The sequence below is a fragment of the Pongo abelii genome, chromosome 5 (genome assembly GCF_028885655.2).
Source record: "Pongo abelii isolate AG06213 chromosome 5, NHGRI_mPonAbe1-v2.0_pri, whole genome shotgun sequence".
NCBI lineage: Eukaryota > Metazoa > Chordata > Mammalia > Primates > Hominidae > Pongo > Pongo abelii.
In genome coordinates this window covers 26,419,683-26,444,038 of record NC_071990.2, presented here as the reverse complement: position 1 = coordinate 26,444,038, position 24,356 = coordinate 26,419,683, and the positions used below count along the sequence as shown (strand labels likewise).

Sequence of the window (24,356 nt, the reverse complement as noted above, 5' to 3'; positions counted from 1 at the left end):
TTTTAGAATGACTCTCTGGTAAGCTTTTTTTTTTCATAACCACCGTGCTTTTATCATGTTTAGTAAAATTGATACTGCATTTTCTTTAAATCGTCTAAACCCAGTCTCATAGAAATTTCCCCAATTGTCTCAAAAATGTATTTTTATAATTTGTTTGTTCAAATGAGGGCCTTAATACAGGCAGATCATTGCAATATAATGCAGGTAACAGACAGTGGTGTGGGGGATAAGAATGAAACTAATTTTTATCAACTGCTAATTACTGGCTTTTTTACAGCCACTATACTTGTGTTTTATATGTGCATGATCTCATTTAATCCTCAGAACATCACTTTTAAACAGTTAGTGCTGAGCTTACATTACCCGCGGGACAGGTTCCATCGCTTGGCAGGTGTCAGTCCAATGACTGCAACCACGGAGGATTTAACAAAGGTTTTTGATTACTTGGCAACAAGTAAAGAGAACACTGGAGTAGTTCCCAAAGCAGTGCCTCCTGGAACAAAGGTGAAAGTGGGGCCTTTATTGTGCTGTTCAGCTGAGTTATTGTATGTAAAAGTGGGATAAAGTCAGCACAGGTGCAGCCGTTGATCATGTTTCTTCATACGTCACATATACAAAAAAATGATGAATAGGCTCCCGTCTTGGTTTTAGTATGGTAATGTGGAAAGTTCAAAAAAGTTCTTCTCCAACTCAGGCATCTCTGGATCCAATTGGTTTTTGTTTTGCAGGGGCTGGGGCTGTTCCTGGAAACTTTTTGAAACAACAAAAACTCAAGGTGCAACAGTTACAAGTGCGTACTTTTTCTGCAGTGACCTGGGGATCCTGGGTTACACTTATCCCACAGATGAGGCTCAGAGAAATTAAATATCCGGCCCAGGTCACTTAGAGATGAACAGATTGCTGATATTTAAAGCCGGATGTGTCTCATACTGAAGTTTCTGTTCATAACTGCTGTGTTGTTCACGATAATAGAGAAAATAGTGAACTACTTCTCAGACTATAGAAATTATAAAATAAATACTTCATGAAGAAAAACATTTTGACTTTATGAAAGTAATGCTGGAAGGAGTTATGCCGCTTGCTATTTGTGAGTGTGGGGACCAAGGGTTTTTTTTGGTCCTCCGAAGTTTCGCTGAAAAAGCAACTCACAAAAGGCAAATTAGTTGGAGAAAAGGCATACAAATTTACTTAATGTGTATGTACAGGAGGCTTCAGAATGAAGGCTCAACCCCTCAATGAGTATAGAGGCTTGTATATCATCTTGAGGTTACAGAAAGAATGGGGGCTAGGATCCTGGCAAAACAGGTTATGGAAGCAGGATGAAGAGGAATTCTGTTGAGGGGCAATAAATAATTTCTAGGGAGAATCCAATGGGTTTGAAGAACATACAGTGGTGTGGGGCAAAGTCTGTTGGGCCCGCAGAGTGGACAGTGGTTTTTGACAAAAATCTGTTCAGGTTTCTGGACAGACTTTAGTCTTCCTTTCTGCTATATTGTTACTGGGGGGTCCCAGTTTATCCTAAAGGGGCTCTTTTCTGTGTGGTGTCCAGAAACCAATACACAAAACCAAGTGTCAAGCAGTGTAGGCTTTATCTAATGACCGTGGAGTTGGAGAAGTGGATGTATAGCTTGCAAATAACTTTCCAGCCCCTGAGAACTGGGAAGTCACAGATGTACGGTATCTTACTCAGTAAAGGGGCTGGGCGTTAAGAGCAAGGGAAGGAATATTCCTGCTTTTTCTTGGGAAGGGACGAAGATTTTCTTGGAATCAAGAAGCCTCCTCTTTTTTGTCCTTTTTCAGTCTCTTCCAGTCATTGTCATGGTGATTGTCAACTGTCATGGTGATTGTCAACTGTCATGGTGCAATTGGATTAGAATGGTGCAGGGAAATTGGATTAGAATGAAGCTAGAGGTTCTTCAGGGGATGAATAAGCTGCCTAAGAAGAAATCTATGATCACAGACATCCTGTTTCCTAAAATTAAGCAGAGTTAAGCTGAGTAGGAATTTAATCAGTATATCACATATGCCTTGCATTGGGCATCAAAAGCAGAATAGGGGTCCAGCTAAGTCATGTAGGCATTGCAAGGGCAACAAATTCCCATTTTAAATGTTCACGCCTCATTCTTGAGGGGTGCTGAAGGGCAAAGTCTATTTTCTGTAGCTTCTTTATGCTGAGTTTGGGCATAGGCAAGCATCCTGTTAAAGGACTGAAACTCTTCCTAGTCATTTTCAGATAGGTTTGATTCTCTCCTGGCTATAGGCTTAGCTGTTGGTACCCCTGAGTAGCCCAGCATTTGAAGGTTTATGGCTTTTAGGCTTTTGCAACAAACTTGGTGACAGAGTTCAGAAGTCAGGGACCAAAAATTAAAAGGGTTACTGCTGTGAACAATTACTGAGACAATGGGGCTTAGTCATGGTCCCAACCACCCTAATTAATCATTAGCTATTCTGCCTAGGATGGGTGAAGAGGGGTCTCCCTTTGTCTTGTCCAGTATAGCTATATTTTGATAACAGATTTCTAAGTTTTCTTCAGCTTGGCCTGAGGTATTTATATAGAAGCAATATTCCTCCCTTAACATGGTACATGTGCCCCTGCCTCTGCTGTGAGTACATCTAGGGTCATTCGGTTTTGTAGCACTGAAGTAGGGAGTTCAAGGCTGTCTGTTGAGCATCCAGAGTATTGACTGTAGCTTTCTGTGGTTGTTGAATAAGGATTGAGATGTTTTTAATGGAATTCTCTAGGTCACCTATCCCTAGACACCAGAAAATGCTATAGGGACTGCCCTATATCACTTCTACTAATAATTAGATTAGAGGTAGCTAAGGGCCCAAAGTGGAATTGGTCTGGATCATATAGGTTCCTTTCTCCACAGCCTTGGATCCTGTGATATTTAAAGCAGTGGAAAGGAATACCCTAAGGTTACTTTCCCTGAGGACCCTAGATGAGATATATTGATGCAAACTCCCTTCTAACAATAAGAGCTAGTAATAAAGAGGGTTATGCCACATAACCAAAGGTTTCCAGTTCCTGTTAAAGACACTGCAGGCTGGGGGTGGTGGCTCATGCCTGTAATCCCAGCACTTTGGGAGGCCGAGGCAGGAGGATCACTTGAGCTCAGCAGTTCAAGACCAGCCTGGCCAACATAGTAAGACCCCATCTCTATTTTAGGAAAGAAAAAGAGAGGAGAAAAGGAAGAAAAGAAAGGAAGGAAGGAAGGAAGGAGGGAAGGAAGGAAAGAAGGGGTGAAAGAACAGATGTTGCAGTGGTAAGCCCTTGTAACCAAGCATGGAAGTGGGAGGCATGTAACCCTATGGACCCCAGTTCTATTTCAGGGTCCCATGCACCCTGGGGTCAAAATTTGAGGACATGCCCTGAAAAATAATCATTAATAATTATATTTGTGCTTCCGCTTTTGGTGGCCCCTGCAGTGAGCAATTGCCACCTGGCTTCTTCTCTTATGGGCTGGTTCTCTTATTTAAAGTCCAATAGCTTTAAAAATGACAGCACCATTCTGACCTGTTTGTTATCAGATGTTAACATGCCCCTTTCCTTCCAAATAGCTCCATGTGTGTAGCATACAGTAGGCATACTTGGAATCTGTGTATACACTGATAATTTTTCCTTCCCCCAACTCCAGCAGCTGGGTTAGTGCGATAAGTTCTGCTTTGTGAAGAGCATCCCGTAGGGAGGGCATGGGCCTCTAAAACTTTAGTGAGATAGATGATAGCATAACCTGTCCTCCTCTGTCCTCCTTGCATACAGCTACTCTCTTCAGTCAACCATTCGGCTTCTGCATTTTCTTTTTTCTTTTCCTTTGTTTTTTTTTAGACGGAGTCTCACTCTGTTACCCAGGCTGGAGTGCAGTGCCATGATCTCGGCTCACTGCAACCTCCGCCTCCCGGGTTCAAGCAATTCTCCTGCCTCAGCCTCCTGAGTAGCTGGGACTACAGGTGCCCGCCACCACACCCAGCTAATTTTTTTGTATTTTTAGTAGAGATGGGGTTTCACCATATTGGCCAGGCTGGTCTTGAACTCCTGACCTTGTGATCCGCCTGCCTCAGCCTCCCAAAGTGCTGGGATTACAGGCATGAGCCACCGTGCCCAGCTGGCTTCTGCATCTTCAATGGGCTAGTCTACTGGCATATACTTCTTCCATCACTTCTAGACAGTTGTGGAATAAATGCCCATCCTTAGATGGAAAGAGGGTGGTAGGGTTCTAATTATTACAAACCTTTAAAATTATATGGGAGTTATCAAAAAGCACTACCTGTAACTAGAGGGTCCTGCCTGAGGATTGCCATTCTGCTTCCCTTTCTTTTATGAGAGTTTGGGTATGGTGAGGAGTCCAGATGGTTAAGGGCTGTCCAAAGGTTAGCTTCTCTGTCTCCTTCAGGAGGAGGGCTGTAGCTGCCACTGACCAGAGGCAAGATGGCTTGCCTTTAGCAACCAGGTCCAGTTGCTTAGAAAAGTAGACCTGAGGCAGAGAGGCTAGTGTTTAATACCCCTAGGGATATTCCTTCTCTTCTCATGGATATAAGGATGGAAGGGTTAGCTTACAGCTGATAGGGCTGATGCTGGGGCCCTCATAAGCTGGGTCTTAACCACTTGGACTGCTTGGTTGCATTCTACCATCCACTTAAAAGGGCCCATGTCCTTTCCTTTTGATTGTTTATACGAGGGGTAGGCAATGAGGCCAAAATTAGGAATCCAGAGCTGACAGAACCAGGCCATTCCCAGGAACTCTCAGAGTTGCTTCTGGGTCTTTGGTGCTTATAGTTGGCATATTACCTCCCATCTGTCTTGGAACAAACGTTGTTCTCCTTCTAGGAGGGACCCCAAATAGGTAACCTGCTGCTGAGAAATCCGTGCTTTTCCCTGGGAGACCTTATAAGTTCCCTTTCTGCTAAGAAGTTGAAAACTAGCATGGTATTCTGATCTGAAATTTGTTTGGAGGGGCTGGAAATAAGACCTCCCTCAGGATCTCTTTCTAGTCATTTAGAATGAGTCTTCCAGTTATAAGGATCTGAAATTGTGAAGGGAACATGTACAGTAACCATCCCTCCTTCCCTATTGGAGACCTGCTGGAGGGGAGAGGTAAGATGACTTACCCTGGGTACTGTCCCGGCTGACTCTCTGAGAGGAGTCCAAGGATGATTGGTGGAAAGAGGGTGTGTTGCCTGCAGGTAGGGGCTATTGTCCCCATTTGACAGATGAGAAGGCTGCTTAAAACCCTCCCTAACCACTTCCCTTTCCCCTGCCCCTCTTTATCCTATTTCCATGCCTGTGCTTAATTTTTCTCCATCACATTTAAGTCATCATCTGACATTATATGTTACTTATTTTCTCTCTGTACCATTAGCATGCCGACTCCTTGAGAATGCACTTCTGTTAAGTTTTGTGTACTGCTTTGTCCCTTTGCCTCTGTGTTTGAGCTCTGACATGCTCAGACAGCATGCTTTTTGGTGACATGCTATTCAGAGATCTGAGAATTAACATAGAAGTGGATTTAAAGAGACCATGAAATGTAGCTCACACATGGTGGCTCATGCCTGTAGTCCCAGCTACTATGGAGGCTGAGGTGGGAGGAACCACTTGAGCCCTGGAGGTTGGAGCTGCAGTGAGCTGTGATTGTGTCACTGCATTCCAGCCTGGGCAACAGAGCCTTGGTTTTTGAGACCCTGTCTCAAAAAACAAGGGTGGGCTTGGTGGCTCATGCCTGTAATCCCAGCACTTTGAGGGACCGAGGTGGCTGGATCACTTGAGGCCAGGAGTTCAAGACCAACCCGGCCAACATGGTGAAATCCTGTCTTTACTAAAAATATAAAAAATTAGCCAGATGTGGTGACGCACGCTTGCAATCCCAGCTACTTAGGAGGCTGAGGCATGAGAATCGCTTGAACTGGGGAGGCAGAGGTTACAGTGAGCCAAGATAGCGCCATTGCACTTCAGCCTGGGTGACAAGAGTGAAACTGTCTCAAAAACCAAACCAAACCAAAACAAAAAACCACTAAACTAGTAAATGTTCATTAGTCTGTACACTTGCCCCAATGTTTCTCTTTATTTTGTCATATATAAAGTATGTTTTGTTAAAAATAACATTTCAGGTTGAAAATAATACGTGGACAGCAATTACTGCTTACTGCTTAATTGGGTTGTTACTGTGAGGGAAACATGAGCCAGTATCTGTGACACACTGTAAAATGTAGAGTACTCTACAACTGTTGCTAACTGCTGTCCAGAAAACTGTTTTTCCTCTTCAGTAACTTGCTTTCCCTCCTCCCCTGCTCCTTTCACCTCTCATTCCTCCTTCTTTCCCTCCTACTCCACCCTTCTCCTCTTTCCCGTTCCTCCCTCTCTCCTCTGCCTCCTGCCACTCCTCACCTTTTCTCTGCTCTCTCCTCTTTCCTCCCACAAGTCCTCCTCGTCTCCTCCTCGTTCCCTCACTCTATCATCTCTTCCCTTCCCTCCCTCCTTCTCTCTCTTCCTCTCCATCCCTCCCTGCCCGTCCCCTTTCCTCTCGCCCCGGCTTTTTCCCTCCTCCTGCCTCTTCGAACTCATGTCCCAGGTGTCTCTCTCTTTCTCTAGGCTTCGCCGCCCCCTCGTGGCCGATATGCATCACTGCATGTACCGTGAGCCTGAGAAAGTCTCACCCTCTCAACCCCTGTCAATGCAGCGGCCTGTAGATAGCAAGGTGAGGGCTCTTCACAGCAGGGAACCTCAAAAGCTGAAATGCACATGTTTTGCTCCTAGAAGCGTTGCCAGGCGTGGTGGCTCACGCCTGTAATCCCAATACTTTGGGAGGCCGAGGCGGGCTGATCGCGGGCTGAGGAGTTCGAGATCAGCCTGACCAATAAAAACACAAAAATTAGCCGGGCATGATGGTGCGCGCCTGTACGTTTATATGAATACAAACTGAGCTTTATTTCCATCCTTTGCCCCTTCCCGCTTAATGGCATATCCTTCATCTTAGTTAAACCAGGCTACTCCTGAGTCAATGGTCTTCGTCCTATCGTCCTAGTCAATTCAGGGCTTTATTAATTAATTTTGGGCCTCTCCTTTTCCTCAGATGGTATCTCAGTTTGGACATGAAGAGAACACCGCTGCTGTGTCCACGCATGGAGAAGAATTGCTGGCCCTCCCTGGTAGTCTGTCCACTAGGGCATCTGCCTCTGCGTTCTTGTTCCCTGGTTTCTGAGTGCAGAACCACTAAAATCCTGGCTTCTTTCCTCAGCATCCTGGCGAGGTCTCCTCAGCCTCTGAACCCGTCAGCCACATTCACACCCAGAGGAACCAGGAAGCATCCACAGACTCCCCTACACCCTACAGCTCTGCCTCAGGTCCTCCCAAAGCTATATCCAAATAAGGTTACATTCTGAGGTACTAGGATTAGGATTTCAACATATGAATTTTGGGGGACACAAAACTGAATCCATAAAAAGGTGGTTCGGGTTCTTTCAGAAAACATGTTCCAAAAGTCTACGAATTTTTAAAAACTAGAAGATGACTTTGAATTGAGCCTGCTATTAAGAGAGATTTCATTTAAAGACTGAAAATAAACATCTACAGAAATGATACATTTTGTGCATTCCTAAACAATGATCAGCATATGGTAGTTGCTGAAATATGCCATTGTTTCTATAGGAAATGTAGACATTTTAGTTACTTGGGGATGGAAATGTGAAAGTCATTTTGTTTGGAAGAGTAACTAGGAAGGAACCCAAAATAAGGGTATTGTCAAGGATAGTTCACCAGATGGAGAAGGTCTTAGTTTCTTTCTTAAAGCATCCCCCTTCACTCTCTGAGAAACTTGTCTTCCTATCTTCACCCATGGAGAAAGAAACTAAGTTAGTCCTATGTTTCTTGCTGAGTTCACCAGATCTCAGAAATTCTGTTTCAGTTGTCTGTTAAGGAAAACCTCTATAGATTTAACTTGGCTATGATACCCTCTTCTCTGGAAAATCTCATCTCTGAGCTCTTTAGTTGAATATTGTGACTACCACACATGAGAGAAGGGAGAGGTGTGAAAACCAAAGTTAGTGAGGGGTGGTAGGTGTGGGAGAAGAGGGTTGGGGCTCAGAAGGCCTGAATTCTGGCATGAACTGATCCCACACCCTGGAGCGTCAGATTGATTTATTGGCTTAAACAATAAAGAAGAGTTTTCTCAATTAACAAGAAGTTCTCAGGTAGGACATGGAGAGGCTCTAGTAAGGTGGCATGCCACAGTCATTCTCCCTCCTCGTAGTGATCTTTTCTGTACTGTAGAGGCAGGAAAACAAAACACTACATCTCTCAGGTTCTCAGGCAGCCATGATTTGGGAAAAAAAAAATGTAGCTTAAACAAACTATATCTAGCAAATCAGATGTAGTCACATGGAATTTGGAGGCTAGAAATGAGGCAGGGACTACATTTCTGCAGTTTTAACTGTTGTTTGGTTCTCCTGTATAGTGTTGTTAGCAGAGTCTCTAGTGACCCATAATGGATTTTTAAGACTTGAGAGGCGGGCCATAAAGCATCTGTTTTACTGGTGTTGATGCAGGTGCTGCATGGTTCTGGAGCTGGCAGCAGGCAGGAGCTTTCTGATGGTGGTGGTTTTCTTGGTTGTGGCAGTGATGCTGTAGTGCTGTGATAGTGACACTGTAATGATTTTAGAAGGGCCAGCAGCTCCCTTGGTGGTCCAGTTCTGCAGTGTGGCATTGGAAGTCAATCTGAATGCTCAACATAGAAATGTTACAAAATTTCTTGTAAAAAATATTTTCCTGTTTAAACAATCTAAAGTGTGTTCGATTGTTTGCATTTTAATCCTGACCAACACGGAGGACAATTCCAATGTATCCTCATTAAGGACCCAGGTTCTTTCCATCTTTACATTTTGCAAGGTTAATGCAATGCATCAGCTTAGCTCTCTTCATGGTCACAAGATGGCTATGATTGTCCCTAGGATCATATCCAGGCATAGTAACATCCAACAGAGGAATTTGTTTTAATTGGTTTGTTAGCTGTAGTATCCCCTGGGTCTAGAAAAGTGCTTCGCACACATTAGGCCAACAATAAATATTTGTTGAATGAATAAATGAATGGATGGATGGATCACTCATCTAGAACCACAAAAGAGCCTGTTTACTTTCCTGCTGATTAAGAACGTAGTGGCCTAACCTCCCTGCAAAATGGAAAGAATGTTTTTTCTAAAGTAACATACACATACACATACACAAAAGTTGAGCTTTCATATCCTAATACTTTGTTTCTAACAATGCAACTCAAACTCAATTAAGGAAAACAAAAAAGGAATGTATCATACTATTATAAGGATACAATGGGGACTGTGGAGCCCAAGCACAGAGCTCCAGCTGGGCCTCCAGTCACAGCTGGGAACCTGAGCAGAGGGAGTGAAGCTGACAAGCAGACGAGTCAGCTGGAACTAGGGGCCACCCCAAGTTCAGGTCTCCCACAGGTTGTGGCGTTGGGCAACAGTATGTGTTGGAAGTTTCTGAATCTTTCTGCTTACCGATACCTGTGCTAACCCAGTAAGAAAGAAATTCTGGAGATGCGTCTGATGCCGAGGGGAACAGCTGCCTCTGTCTGCAAGAAAACACCTTCCTCTGGTGCAGGGGCCTGAACTCTTTTTTTCTGTATATTTTCTGCTACATTTTTGGCTTTGCAGGTCCTCCTGTGTCTTTCATAACTTCTCTTGTAGTGCAGCCATAGATGAATGGACATGGCTATGTCCTGATAAAACCTTATTTATGGACAATGAAATTGGAATTTCATATAATGTTGATGTGGAACAGATGATTATTCTGCTTTTAATTTATATTCAGCAATCTAAAAATGTAAAAACAGCTGTAGGCAATACAAAAACAGGCAGCAGGTCACATTTGGCCTGCAGGCATGTTTCCTGACCCTTGATCTACCCTAATGACTGTTGGATATTTGAGATGTTTTCTGTGGCCTGGTTTTTCAAATCTACAAAAAAAAGTTTTTAAACATTTTTTTGCTCAAAGCAAGGAAATCTAGCGAAGGAATTGACCTTTAACTTATCATGGCCTGGCTTTTTTGTTAAAGTGCTTTATATTGAATACAAACCAACAAAAATCCTATTATCAAACCATCAAACTGTCCTACTATCAAAATGCCACTCTTTCATAAGTGAATTACTACTGTTTTTATATCTGGGATATGGAATGTTTTATATATTTGATAATTATGTCTTAGAAAAGAAAACATTTTGGCCGGGTGCAGTGGTTCACGCCTGTAATCCCAGCACTTTGGGAGGCTGAGGTGGGTGGATCACTAGGTCAGGAGTTTAAGACCAGCCTGGCCAACATGGTGAAACCCCGTCTTTACTAAAAATACAAAAGTTTGCTGGGCGAGGTGGTGTGTGCCTGTAATCCCAGCTACTCAGGAGGCTGAGGCAGGAGAATCGCTTGAACCCAGGAGGCGGAGGCTGCAGTGAGCAGAGATTGTGCCGCTGCACTCCAGCCTGTGCAACAAAGTGAGACTCAGTCTAAAAAAAAGAAAAGAAAACTTTTTTAAATTGAATATTTGTAATTTGTTGTTGCCTGTGATTTTTATGCTATAAAACTTAGGCAATTCTATAAATACATATTAAATATAACCCTGTGTTATATTGGAGTCCTTATGATTAGAAACTGCATATTAGAAGGAATTAGTTCAAAGAGCAAACTCTAATGAGAAGACTCATTTATACATTCATTAAAACATTTTTATTACTATCAATTTATTATTATTATTATTTTTGAGACTGAGTCTCCCTCTGTTGCCCAGGCTGCAGAGCAATGGCATGATCTTGGCTCACTGCAGCCTCCACCTCCTGGGTTCAAGTGATTCTTGTGCCTCAGCCTCCAAAGTAGCTGGGACTATAGGTGCGTTCCACCATGTCTGGCTAATTTTTGTATTTTTAGTAGAGATGGGGTTTTACCATGTTGGCCAGGATGGTCTTGAACTCCTGACCTCAAGTTATCCACCCACCTTGGCCTCCTGAAGTGCAGGGATTACAGGCATGCTCCCGACCTCATTAAAACATTTTCAGTAGATTTAATACTTTGATCATAATTGGGAGATGTCAATCAAGTTGTCTTGTAAATCAGGTTGGCTTTTTGTTGTCAGATTCATTCCCCATCCGTCTTCTGCTTTGAACATCCTTGCCTTCTGGCTTCTGGGTAGGGTTAGCCAATGGGAGAATGACAAAAGGTTGGAATTCAAGAGGAACCCTGAGGCCAGGATATTCTTTCTTTCTGCTTCCTGTAGCATTGCCTGCAATAGCTGCATCCATTCCAAGGTCTGAGATTCTCCCTTTGGAATTCTAGCTCCTGATGGTCATTTTCTGCAGACCACTGTCACCCTTCTACCTCCCACTCTGGGCTCTAACATGACCTCTTCCCGCTGCCCCTCCATCCTCAGGGGTGATAATAGCTTCCTGTTGTGGCTAATCTCTGGGTTACCCATCTGTGAATCCTTATCTTGGCAGCCAGTTCATTTTGCTGTTTGTGACAATGTCTTATAAGTTCAGCCTAGATCATCTGCTCCTTGCAGGAAGGTAAAGTGATCTCTTGTATGAAATCTTATCTCAAACAACAGGCTCCCTAACTCTTCAGTTTAAACTTTAATTTTCTCTTCTGTAAAATGAAACTACTGACACTGTTAAAGTCTGCTACCAAAGACCTCTAGGAACACACCTGTGGTCAAACAAAGCTAGGTTTATTAAACTTGCTACAGCAAGAGAGAATGAACACTAGTGGAACAGTAAGGCATCTAGGTAAGGGGGAGTTTGGAGAAGCTTACTATTCTAAGGAGAGTGTAAGGGATTCAAATATCAGCTCTGGACTGGGTGTGGTCAGGAAGTGGAGCAATTCAGTAACAGTGTGAGTCACTTTTTTGAATTTTTATCTAGGAGGCAGGAGAAGAATTAAAGTGGGGCTGGGGATGTCATTGGTAAGAAATCATAGTCACTCTACTATCCTGGAAAAGGGGTATTTACTTTTTTTAATGGATGTAGAGTGTCCTTATTTCTTTCCTGTGTCATACATAGTTACGGAGTGATCTTGTCTTCATCTTGTTCCATCTCAGGTAACACAACGGCCTTGTCTGTTCATTGTTTATACTATGCAACAAGATAAACAAAAACAATTTTTTGTGTGTGTAAAAATTGTGTGTGTTCAATTGTCCTAGCTTTTAGCTTCTAGATGTTGGGCAATTTTTTATGTTTTCAGCACCAACTTCACAGACTTATTGTAAAGATGGAATATATTATATGTCAGCATATAAAAATTCAGAGAAATATTATTGGCACATAAATGCTTAATAAATGTGAGTGCTATGGTTTGGATATGGTTTGTTAGACCCCAGCAAATCTCATGCTGAGATTTGATCCAGATGTTGGAGGCAGGGCCTTGGGGGAGGTGTTTGGGTCATGGGGGCAGATGCTTCATGAATAGTTTGGTGCTATTCTCACTGGAGGGAGTGAGTTCTGACTCTTTGTTCTCACAGAACTGGTTGTTAAAAAGAGCCTGGCGTCTCCTCCTCTTTGATTGTCTCTCTCTTACAATGAGACCTCCACATACTGGCTTCCCTTCACCTTCCACCATGAGTGGAAGCTTCCTGAGGCCCTCATCAGAAGCAGATGCTGGCGCCATACTTCTTGTACATTCTGCAGAACCATGAGCCAAATACACCTCTTTTTTTTCAGATTACCCAGCCTCAGTTATTCCTTTATAGCAACACAAACAGACTAAGACAATTAGTTTCTTCTAAGTGTCATTACTGTTGAGAAAACTATAGACTAGACCTTGGTGGTACAATAGAGCCTCTTGTACTGGCTCACAGGAGCCAGTTATGCACATCTTTTCCCAACTTCACATTCAGTGACTCTGCATATGTAGTTTGAATCAGTTATGGTGAGAGAATTTGCAAGCACTACTTGCTAAGATAGTGTCTTTCCCTCAGGAGCTGGTTGTTAAACATTTACCAGCACACCCATCTGGGAATGACCAAGACAGTAAGGAGCTCAACAAAATATAAATGTGGGATTGAAATTTACTAATTTCTTAAAAAATAAATTAAAAAACATCTTTGCTTTGATGAGAGTGGGAAGAAATCTGAGTCAGGCTAAAATAAGATTATACCTAGAATGAAGTTCACATTAATATAACATTTTTAGGGTAGTATTGCGTTTACTTTTTTTTTTGAGATGGAGTCTCGCTCTGTCACCCAGGCTGGAGTGCAATGGTGCGATCTCAGCTCACTGCAACCTCCGCCTCCCAGGTTCAAGTGATTCTCCTGCCTCAGCCTCCCGAGTAGCTGGGATTACAGGCGCGTGCCACCACACCTGGCTAATTTTTTTTTTTTTTTTTTGTATTTTTGGTAGAGATGGGGTTTCACCATGTCAGCCAGGATGGTCTCGATTTCCTGACCTCATGATCCGCCCACCTCAGTCTCCCAAAGTGCTGGGATTACAGGCATGAGCCACCGCACCCAGCTTTCTTTTTTTTTTTTTCTTTTTGAGACAGGGTCTTACTTTGTCACCCAGGCTAGAGTGCAGTGGCACGATTTTGGCTCACTGCAATCTTGACCTCCTGGATTCAAGCAATCCTTCTACCTCGCCTCCTGAGTAGCTAGAACTACAGGTGTGCACCACCATGCCCTACTAATTTTTGTATTTTTTGTAAAGATGGGGTTTTGCCAAGTTGCCCAGGCTGGTCTCAAACTCCTGGGCTCAAGGGATCTGCGTGCCTTGGCCTCCCAAAGTGCTCGGATTACAGGTGTGAGCCACCATGCCCAGCCTTGTATTGCATTTACTAAAGAGTATTATCTATTTATATATTTCTGCTCAGCTTGGTTTTTTAGGGTGAGAAAGTAAAGTGCGGGAGATATCCTAATTAATTTACAAAACAATGATGCATATTAAATGAGGTAATAATTTTTAGAATTTTGGAAAATTGTGTTTTCTGCCATATGTTTAGCATGTATGTGTTAATGATTCTAGTTACCTTATTACATGGTGTTTTATGAGAATGCTGTAATTATGAGATTAGTTTATGCACTAAAACATGGGAGACAAATGAGCAAGGAGAAATAAAGCATTATTATATTAGTTATGAATAGCTAGTGATACCATTAGCTTTAACACTTGCATTACTATATAATGGAGTTGCTATAACACAGCTATAACCATAAGTCTCACTTTTTAAACTCAATAAATGTCTTTTTTCCCCTCAGGCAACATCTAATGCGGGTTTTCTGGTTGGTCTTACCAGTGATCACCAAGAGATCATTGAGCAGCTTTGGCTCTAGGATCATGGGGTTCTTCACTGGATCTTCAGCATTTGACCAACAGAAAGAGAAAGGAACACTCATGAGAAGTTTTCCTAAACCAAGACTTCTTCCCACATTTCATTGTCCATATCTCAGCCACATGGCTACATCTAATTGCAAGGGAGGCTGGGAAATGTAGACTAGCTGTGTTTCTGATGGGAAAAGAAACAGATCTTCATAATTTTTTTTTTTTTTTTGATAGGCTCTCACTCTGTCGCCCAGGCTGGAGTGCAGTTGCATGATCTTGACTTGCTGCAAGCTCCACCTCATGGGCTCAAGTGATTCTTGTGTCTCAGCCAGCCACCCAAGTAGCTGGGATCACAGGCACACCCGGCTAATTTTTGTATTTTTTAGTAGAGGTGGGGTTTTATCATGTTGCCCAGCCTGGTCTTGAACTCCTGACCTCAAGTGATCCACCCACCTTGGCCTCCCAAAGTGCTGAGCCACCATGCTGGGCCCAGACTAGCTTCTACGTTGGAAACAATTCATTATAAATAACCAGACAATCTGCTGTGCTGTGAATCACAGCAGATTTAAATATCAATTAAAATGAGTGAATAAAATTCTATAAGTTAAAGTATTTCACTGAGTTTTTCATTCCAGTTGCTGATTTGAATTGGTGTTCATTTCCAGGTTTCTCCACAGCTGGATGCTGTCAATATCCTGTCCAATTTTAGCTGCAACCTGGGATGATGACCATTATTACTACTTTTTTTTTGTTATCCTTATTACAGAAAAATTCTAACATCTAAAATGAGCAAATGTATTTAATTGTTTGCTAACACCAAAATGTAAATTTATGGAAGAAATCAAGAATTGATAAATGTAAATTTTACTACACTCTCTGCTGAATGAGGCTACACCAAATGCATTTAAGAATGTCACCAAACTTTAGCTGTGAGTGGTGGCCCTGTAGTCCCATCTACTAGGAAACCTGAGGCAGGAGAATGGCTTGAACCCTGAAGGTTGAGGCTTCAGTGAGCTGTGTTGGAGCCGCTGCACTCCAGCCTGGGTAACAGAGAGAGAGAGAGACCCTGTCTCTGAAAACAAAAACAAAAACAACAAAAATAAAACAAAACAAAAACAAAAAACAAAGTAAGAATTTCACCAAACTTTATAGTGATACTAACATTTATTGAGAGCAATTGATGTGCCAGGCATCGTTCTAAGCATGTATAAACTCTTCTGGCGCACAATACGTAAATAAACTCACAACAGTCATATAAGGTGGATATTATTATCACAATTTTATAGATGAGAAAAGTATGTATTTCAACTTTCAGTCAACAGCAGATCACACTGGATTCTCTGGTAACACCAAATCTGGAGTATCCTTTTATTCTGTAAGTTGCTGCAGATCCTCCTAAGCCCTCGGTTATTTATATTCTGAAACGCCCGTTCATTTCGTTGCCCACTGCTTCTGACTCCCAACGCACCCCTCACCCAAGCCCCCTAATCTCTTTCCACGACCCCGTAGAATGACCTTAGCTTGTTAACAGTCAAATAACAGCACACAACCTACCAAAGCTACTCTGATATCTACAGGTCAAACACAAACTCCTTCAATTTAGGATTTATGGTCCTTAACAATTGCCAGCTGGAGCCCTTGGGCTTTGGACCGTTTTTCAGAATTAAGAAAGGGAAACCTTTCTCTAGTCCATAGCAAGGCGGGGGAAAAGGTGGGGCGGGGTGGGGCGGGGTGGGGCGGGGCGGGGGGGGTCCTTAATTTTCAGAGAAAGATGCGTGTTTTATAGCAGTGGACCACTTTTTGGAATATCTTTTCCTAAGAGTTCAAAGCGGCCCCTGCACTATTTCCGGAGATCGTCTGTATGTAAATTCGAGGTCCTCAGACAAACCGCGCTGACTTTAGAAAACTCCGATCTCTGGTTACTTAAGGCAGGCTCTTTAACCAGCCAAACAAAGCACAATGCCAGAATAACCCACTCACTCCTGATGACAGGATTTCTTGTTCTTTTTAGGGTCAGTTTCAGGTCCAGTGATCTGATTTTGAAGAATTGTCGGGGTGTGAAATCAACTCTCTCATCAGCTGAGAACGGAGGCTACAGGGAGGCGCCGTTATCTCGCAGAAAAGATGCAGCCCAAACAACCTGCCAGCCCCCTCGTGAATTCGTTAACGGAAACACTGGTTGTGACCTGCAGTGAACTTCGGAAACGAATTTAAAACTCACCTTGATCAGCGTTCCTTAATGAGGAGTCGGGAGAGGAAGGATCCTCATTATTCCCTCTTCGCTACCTCCTCTCTACAACCCCATTCCAAAGCGACTGACCTTCAACAGAATGTATTTCTATAAAGATAAAAACAACGAAACTCCCAAAACGTCTATATTTGGAATATACAGAGAAAACTAGGTAAGAAACGGAATGAAATATAAACAAGAACAGGTGAAAATGAAGCAATTCGGAGGCAGAGAAAATCAGTGATTGGGCGGACAGCAATTTTACGGAGAGGGAAGCAGCTAGGCACTATTTTGTATCTGTTAATAGCTGCCTGGTCTTCACCAGTACCGAAATTATTTTCATGAATCAGATTGACAGGTAAGTAAAAACCAGCTGCCCCGGAGGCCTCGTGGCGCAACGGTAGCGCGTCTGACTCCAGATCAGAAGGTTGCGTGTTCAAATCACGTCGGGGTCAACAGTTTCTAGCTCTCTGGCTCAGATAACTGTATGGCGGGGAGTATATTACATATTACAGGGGAAAAAAGTTGCTTTTCCTGCTTCTCCTAGGCACTTGTATACTCAGTTACTTTAGCCTCCTCAAAACTCCCCCCTTCTCTTTTTTTAGTAGGCAGATATATACAGGAATATGTTATGGTATTTTGGGGCTTATTTCCGGGTTTATAGAGACGTTTTCACTCTTTTATTGCAAACATTCTGAATTATACTCTTCAGCAACTCATCCCTATTGTTAAACCCTCCTGGACTTCTCTCCATACTCACTCCCACGCCCGCGGCCTTATCTTTTCATCCATGTCTGTCTCTCCAACCTTCAGAAGCTTAGCAGATCTTCGCAGAGACGTAGTCCGGTTTGAGTGGATGACCTAAGCTTACCTGCTTCATATTTGGATCAGCTGTTCCAGGCTAAAGCAATTCCATAGAACTTCCCTGGATCTCTGCGATTTCCTCAACCCTCCCTGCAAATCACGGAAGAAGTCACTTGATTTCCACAGGCAGAAAACCTGAATGCAGTTACTTTCCCAAATTCATACAGGGAATGAACCATTACATCAGAGAAGGCTAGATATTCCGTGAACCCCTTATAGTATTATCTGAAAATGTGCATGAATGTGCCGTTTTTTTCCCCACATGTGGCTCAAGACCCCCTACAGATTATGAATTAGCAAATTACAATATGGAAAAAAGGGAAAGTACGTTTATTTCTTCAGAAGTGTTTAAATTTTTATAACTTACAATGACTTTAAAACATGACATTTGAAATATTAGCAGACGTTGTCTTATGTATTTACTGTACACATTCACACAATACACAGTGACAAACGTTACATCGGAGAAGTGTACCTAAAATAACCTTTTTCCTATTTCTTATTAACTCTTTTCTTAGTAGTAGTCTAAGCCTATGGCCATATTATGAACAGATTACTGCTCTGGGGAAAAAAAAAAAAAAAAAAGGAGAAGACATAATTTTGCGATTTGGAAACTTGATACGCTAGAAAAAAGGTGACTATTAACTGTGAGACCTTTGCCTCGCGTAGCAGAGTGGCGCAGCGGAAGCGTGCTGAGCCCATAACCCAGAGGTCGATGGATCGAAACCATCCTCTGGTAGGGAGCTTTTTGTGGATTTGTTTTTCCCCCTTCCAAAAATAGATCTACCTCATAGGAGGAGGAAATTGGTATAATTGTCATGGACACCGTAAGGGAACTTATTTTGATTTGCACCTCTCTCAGAGATCTACATTTCTGGTTGCAATACATTACTATCCTAATTAGATTAAAAATAACAAAAGCAGTAGTTTTAGCTTTTATTGTTTGAGCACTTAATAGATACCATGCACTATTCCAAGTTCTGAATCATTTATTCCTCGCAATTCTACGAAGTAAATACTTGCTATTACTCTTACTTTACAAATGAGACAAATTGGGGTTTGTCTGCAAGTTGGGGTTTGCAAAGATTAAATAACTTGCCCAAAGTCATGCAGCTAGTAAATGGTAGAGCAAAGATGAAGCTCTAAACCGCCGTTCTGCATAATTACAAACACTGACATTTACAGCAAACTTCAAACTTATTTCAGCTTTTCCTTCCGAGTTTTATTCGTAGGACACGAACTCACCTAGTATTATTAAATCCCTAGTAAAATGAGAGGTACAATATGTGACATATAGTAACATGTCCAGATTTGAGCAGGCTGTAGCTGACACTTTTTTCTTGTTCTTATTCTTATGTTTACTCAAACTAATACAGATGCATAAGGAGACATGTTTAAAGTAGGATGAAATCTACAGACTGTGCAAAGCTTTTGAACTTTTGAAGAGATGTTTAGACAACTGACAAAATGCTTGGGGTTGAATTAATGATAAGTGCCTAGAAGCTTAAGCAGTAAAACAACAAGAAAAGACAATTATGTACTAATGCCAGGGAAAAATAAAAATTGCGAGGAAAGGAAAACTTAACAATGTATTTCTTTGCTCACCTGCTGAATTATGTTTATAAAGTTGTCATATTTTAAGCTACAAATATTAAAGTATCATGTATTGTGCTATAACCATATGAGAAGACATAGAAAGGGAGCATGTGTGTGTCGGGGGTCCTGGGGTGTGAAGAAGAAAGTGAACCAGTTACTCCTCTTATATAAAGTCAACAGAAGGACCATACAAACATATTATTTAGAGATATGAAGGTAAATAATTTTAAAATAAGCTATTTAAATGTTTAAAAAGTAAGCTTAACCACTCAGCCACGACTACAGGTGCCAAAAGTTTTCTTAAACGTCGTACATGTTATTATATGTCACATATTGTACCTCTCGCTTTACCAGGAATTTAATAGCTGAGTTCATGTCCTGCCAACAAAACTTGGAAGGAATCAACAAACTTCAAGTTCAGGCGCATATGTGGTAAGCTGAGAATGTTCTTTGGGTGTTTTCTATAATGCAAATCAGGAATATGTTTCAATAACTTTAAAAATTGCTAGAGGACAGGGAGCAGAGAAGAGACTGTTGATTTTTGTTTCAAGTGATTCTTGAAATTATGTGTATGTGAAAAGGATAGAAAAGAAACCAAAATTGTTTGCCATCTAGAAATTTTCTGTTTGTGAATTCTCAATCGTAACTCTCACAGAATGACACAAAGTTTTCCCAGACGGACGTGGTGGCTCACGCCTGTAATCTAGCACTTTGGGAGGGCGAGGCGGGCTGATCACTTGAGGTCAGGAGTTCCAGACCAGCCTGGCCAACATGGCGAAACCCCATCTCTATTAAAAACACAAAAATAATTAGCTGGGTGTCGTGGCGCACGCCTGTAATCCCAGCTACTCTGGAGGCTGAGGCTAGGAGAATCGCTTGAACCCAGGAAGCAGAGGTTGCGGTGAGCTGAGATCATGCCACTGCTCTGCAGCCTGGGCGACACAGTGATACATCTCAAAAAAAGAAAAAAAAAATTCCCCTGTATTAAGTTTTATCAAACAATGTGAAAATTGGTCAGTTCTGAAACTTATCAATTTAGTGATGTGATTTAAAAAAAAAACTCTTATGTATGTAAAACAATTGTGAACTGAAGCTGGAGTCTATATAAAAATTTTTGTCATCTTGTGTAATTCTTTTAAAAATTAAAATAATAAAATACATAAAATGTATAAATACCCAGGGAGGGAGGATTTATGTAAACTTCAAGGTTTCCACCAAAAACCTAACGAGCCAGCCAGGAGTCGAACCTGGAATCTTCTGATCCGTAGTCAGACGCGTTATCCATTGCGCCACTGGCCCTCCCACGACGCAATCTACGCGTTACACCTATAGAAAAAAAATGTTTTGGGATTACTGCTTCGTCCTAAACATGAATATATGAAACTTTTGTTTCTTTCTGATCATAAGGATTTTGAACCCAAAACCCTCCAGTTAAAACAAAATATAGTTTTATTTGTTCCTTTGACTTGGTTTACTCATGAAGTATGATTCCTTCGTGGGTAATGAGAAATCCATCCTCGTGCACAATGATTCCTTCCTGAAAAATGAAATAGCCGTTATGATGTAACTTGTAAAAGATCAGAGATAAGGTTTACTTTGGGCAATGAGAAATCCATTTTGAGGAACACTGAGACATAAATTCAAGTTGTCCTGCCCTGAATCCCCAAGAAATCCATTTTGATGTTAACTTGTAAAAGATCGAAAGTCTTTTTACATGTGAAATATCGATCGGTCGGATTCTGAAACGTGCTTGAAGATGCAAAAATCCACTACCGTAGTCGGCAGGATTCGAACCTGCGCGGGGAGACCCCAATGGATTTCTAGTCCATCGCCTTAACCACTTGGCCACGACTACAGGTACCGAAACCTTTCTTAAATGTCTTACATGTTTCTATATGTCACATATTGTACTCGGTTTATTAGGGATTTAATAATAGCTGAATTCGTATCCCAAGAATAAAACTTGGAAGCAATCAACAAACTTCAAATTCAGGCACATACATGATACGCTAAGAATGTTCTTTGGGTCTTTTTTATAAAGCAAATCAGGAACATGTTTCAACAACTTTTACAATTCTCATATTTTTGCCTAGTAAGAAAATTATCCTCAGGCCAGGCGCGGTGGCTCACGCCTGTAATCCCAGGACTTTGGAAGTCCAAGGCGGGCAGATCATGAGGTCAGGAGTTTGAAACTGCCCAACATGGCAAAACCCCGTCTCTACTAAAAATACAAAAAAATTAGCCAAGGTGGTGGTGCACGCCTGTAATCTCAGCTACTCGGGAGACTGAGGCAGGAGAATCGCTTGAACCCAGGAGGCGGAGCTTACAGTGAGCCGAGATCGCGCCATTGCACTCCAGCCCGGGCGACAGAGCAAGACTCCGTCTCGGGGGTAAAAAAAAAATAAATTAATTAATTAAAAAAATAAAAAGAAAGAAAATTATCCTCAATAAATAACAAAGATGTTCCATAGAGATCCCCTATATTTTCTAACAAAGTCCAGTGCCTGCGATATACTAACGGCTCAACAAATGTCAGTGCAATTGTAACTATCATTGCAAAATCCCAGAATCTAGATTCATCAAAATGTTCTGCAGTGAAGATAGGCTTCTGTCTTTTCATAAAACTCAGAATATTTTAACCAGCTGAAAGAACATTTCTGAAAGAAACTAGAAAGTAAAAAATATTTTTGCTGGTCAAACCCTCTTTCGTTTATGGGGCTTTCTCTCACAAGGGGAAGAACAACTGCATCTGATATTCTGTGAATAGTTTGAAATTATATTCAAAGACCACTTCCAAAGGAAGAGCAGAACCCCAGTTTCTAAAACTACACTACCATTACCACAATACTATGCGCGTGTGTGTATGTGTGTGTATTAGTGAGCAAGTCAGGGATTCTGTATTTCATCAAAGGCCCAACTCTATGAACAGAAGAGGGATAAGGAATGATTGATGAACTACTGCTCACGTGCGGATGGATTGAAAATCGTCTCTACTCCAGATCTCTCTCCTCTGGGCTCCAGAATATACAGTTGTCCTATTTTTTTTTTCTTGCAGGTCCATGGGCATCTCAAAAGCAATGCAACCCTAAAGGAATGTTCCATCATTTTCCTCAAACTTAAATTTCCTCTAACAATCCAAATTTTTGATGAGATAGCAAACCCGAAGACTAGCTACCAAGACCGAAGACTCCTCTTGTCCTTTTACCTCTCTCTGATTCCCTTCCGAGCAGGCCCTCAATTCAACCTTCTAATTGGCTCTCAAATCTGGCTCTTCTTCCCCAGCCCTGAGACCACCTTTTTTTTTTTTTTTTTGACGGAGTCTTGCTCTGTCGTCCAGGCTGGAGTGCAGTGGCACGATCTTGGCTCACTGCAACCTCTGCCTCCCGGGTTCAAGCAATTCTCTTGCCTCAGCCTCCCTGGTAGCTGGGATTACAGGTGCGCGTGCCACCATGCCCAGCTACTCAGACCACTTTTTAAAATGAGGTAGTTAGTTTAGGTACTTAGAAGTACTCATGAGAAACTTCTCATTAAGTTATTGCAACAACTTCTTAGTCTTTTGGCCTCCAGTTCCTGATCCCTTAAATGATATATTCATTTCTTCATTCTTCCAAAAATTTTATTTTTTTTAGAATAAAAATAAGCACTTTGAATATGGGTAGTGAGACAGAGGATTGCCTTTTTTTTTTTTCAAATTCTTTTTATGTGAAATAGCAAAAGCCAAGCACTTTGCTAGGTACTGCTCATTCAATGGAGAGTGAGATTTCTAAAGGATTACAGAAGTTAACAATGAAACAGCTGAGTGCAAGTTAAAGTGCAGCCGTATCATAGTAAGTAGCCCACAGGAAGAGTTCTGGATCTCAACCACAAAGGTTTTAGGTGGTTGCCTAGAGGGTCACTTAGACTCCAAGCTTCACAAAGAAAGGTTCCAGTTTTACCTTCTTTACCTCTGAGTCCTCCATAGGTGCTTAATTAAGTATTTTTGGAATGAATTATACTTAAACTCAGATCTGGGTCTGAAGGATGTGTTAAAATGAGACAAATTGGTGTGGGGTGAGAAAATGGGGTAGGGTAGTGTTCCAAACCTAAACCTCATGGAATATGGGAGAAACTGAAGAAAGTTCCCTCTAGTTGAAGCATTGCTTTTTGGAGGGGTACTGGGAAGGGCGTTGATGAGAGATAACACCGGAAATGTAGTTGAGGGCAGATTATGTAGGTAGAGCTAAGTTAGCACTAACCCAGAATGTGTTTCTGACTGTGTCTCTTACCTCCTTTAATGCCTTTAAGGTACCCTGTGGCCTAGCGAGAAGATCGCAGATGACATGGGAGGCCTTCATCTTCTGCATGTGTCCGACCTTTTCAGCTCCTCTTCTGGTCACTCTGTCAAGGGGGCCTGGAACTCCTGAGACGTGAAAGGACCAGCCCTATCTCAGATGGTGCGGGTTTCTTCACCCTGACCTCTGCCATGTTTGCTTGGAGCCCCAGCGCTCATCATTCAAGGCCTTTTTAAAAACAGCACAGCCTCTGTCAAGCCTTCTTGAAAAATTAAATTTTTTATTGTAAAAACTTTCAAACATATAAAGAATGTGAAAGAATAGGCAATGATCTGTATACTCATCACCCACATTCAATAATTAACATTTTGCCGTCTTAGCCTCATCTACCTATTTCTACTGAATCATATGAAACTCACTTGCAGACATTATGATATAGCATACCAAAATCCGTAAAGGTGTCGCCTAAACATGCGTCTTTTATTTAACTACAATATCATTAACAAAACTAAAACAATCGAGGGATTCTTTAAAAATATCTCATATCTGGTTGGGTGCAGTGGCTCATGCCTGTAACATTTGGGAATGCTGACGCGGGATTTCTTGACCCCAGGGTTTGAGACCACCTGTAACAAAACAAGCCCTTCTCTTGTGCCTCTGTACAAAACAGATTTTAAAAAATCAGCCTGGCCTGGTGGCGCGCTCCTGTAATCCCAGCTACTCCGGAATTTTAGGCGGGACGATGGCTTGAGCTCAGGAGTTCAAGGTTACAGTGATCGCGCCACTGCATTACAGCCTGGGCGACCGAAAGAAACTCTAAATAAGTGAATAAAAACATCTAAGTATTTATTTAAGTTCATCTAATATATTTTTAGAGTCAGTTTTTATGTTTATTCTTTCACATTAGAACAGTTTCCCAGCTTTTTCTTTTTATTGTTATTTCCTCATGACATCTTTTAATCTTCGCCTCCCTCCCTCCCTTCCTCCCTTCCTCCCTTCCTCCCTTCCTCCCTTCCTCCCTTCCTTCCCCCAGCCTGGGCAACACAGGGAGATCCGGTCTCTACAAAAAATAGAAAAATAATTAGCCAGGCATG

General features: G+C 41.9%; 1 long non-coding RNA gene and 3 other non-coding genes across 5 annotated transcripts; 2 read left to right on the top strand and 2 right to left on the bottom strand.

Moving 5' to 3' along the window:
• Positions 1-15,811: 15,811 nt before the first annotated feature.
• Positions 15,812-24,121, top strand: LOC129060162 (uncharacterized). 2 transcript variants are annotated; one of them, XR_008526633.2, is made up of 5 exons: positions 15,812-15,878; positions 16,313-16,703; positions 19,346-19,423; positions 22,047-22,818; positions 23,276-24,121. It is a non-coding gene; the product is annotated as an uncharacterized LOC129060162 (long non-coding RNA). The 2 variants fall into 2 exon arrangements; XR_010140413.1 differs by lacking the exon at positions 15,812-15,878 and having other exon boundaries at positions 16,143-16,703.
• TRNAW-CCA (transfer RNA tryptophan (anticodon CCA)) lies at positions 16,915-16,986 on the top strand. Its single transcript has one exon. It is a non-coding gene; the product is annotated as a tRNA-Trp (tRNA).
• On the bottom strand, positions 20,218-20,290 carry TRNAR-ACG (transfer RNA arginine (anticodon ACG)). Its single transcript has one exon. It is a non-coding gene; the product is annotated as a tRNA-Arg (tRNA).
• On the bottom strand, positions 20,765-20,846 carry TRNAS-AGA (transfer RNA serine (anticodon AGA)). Its single transcript has one exon. It is a non-coding gene; the product is annotated as a tRNA-Ser (tRNA).
• Positions 24,122-24,356: the final 235 nt, after the last annotated feature.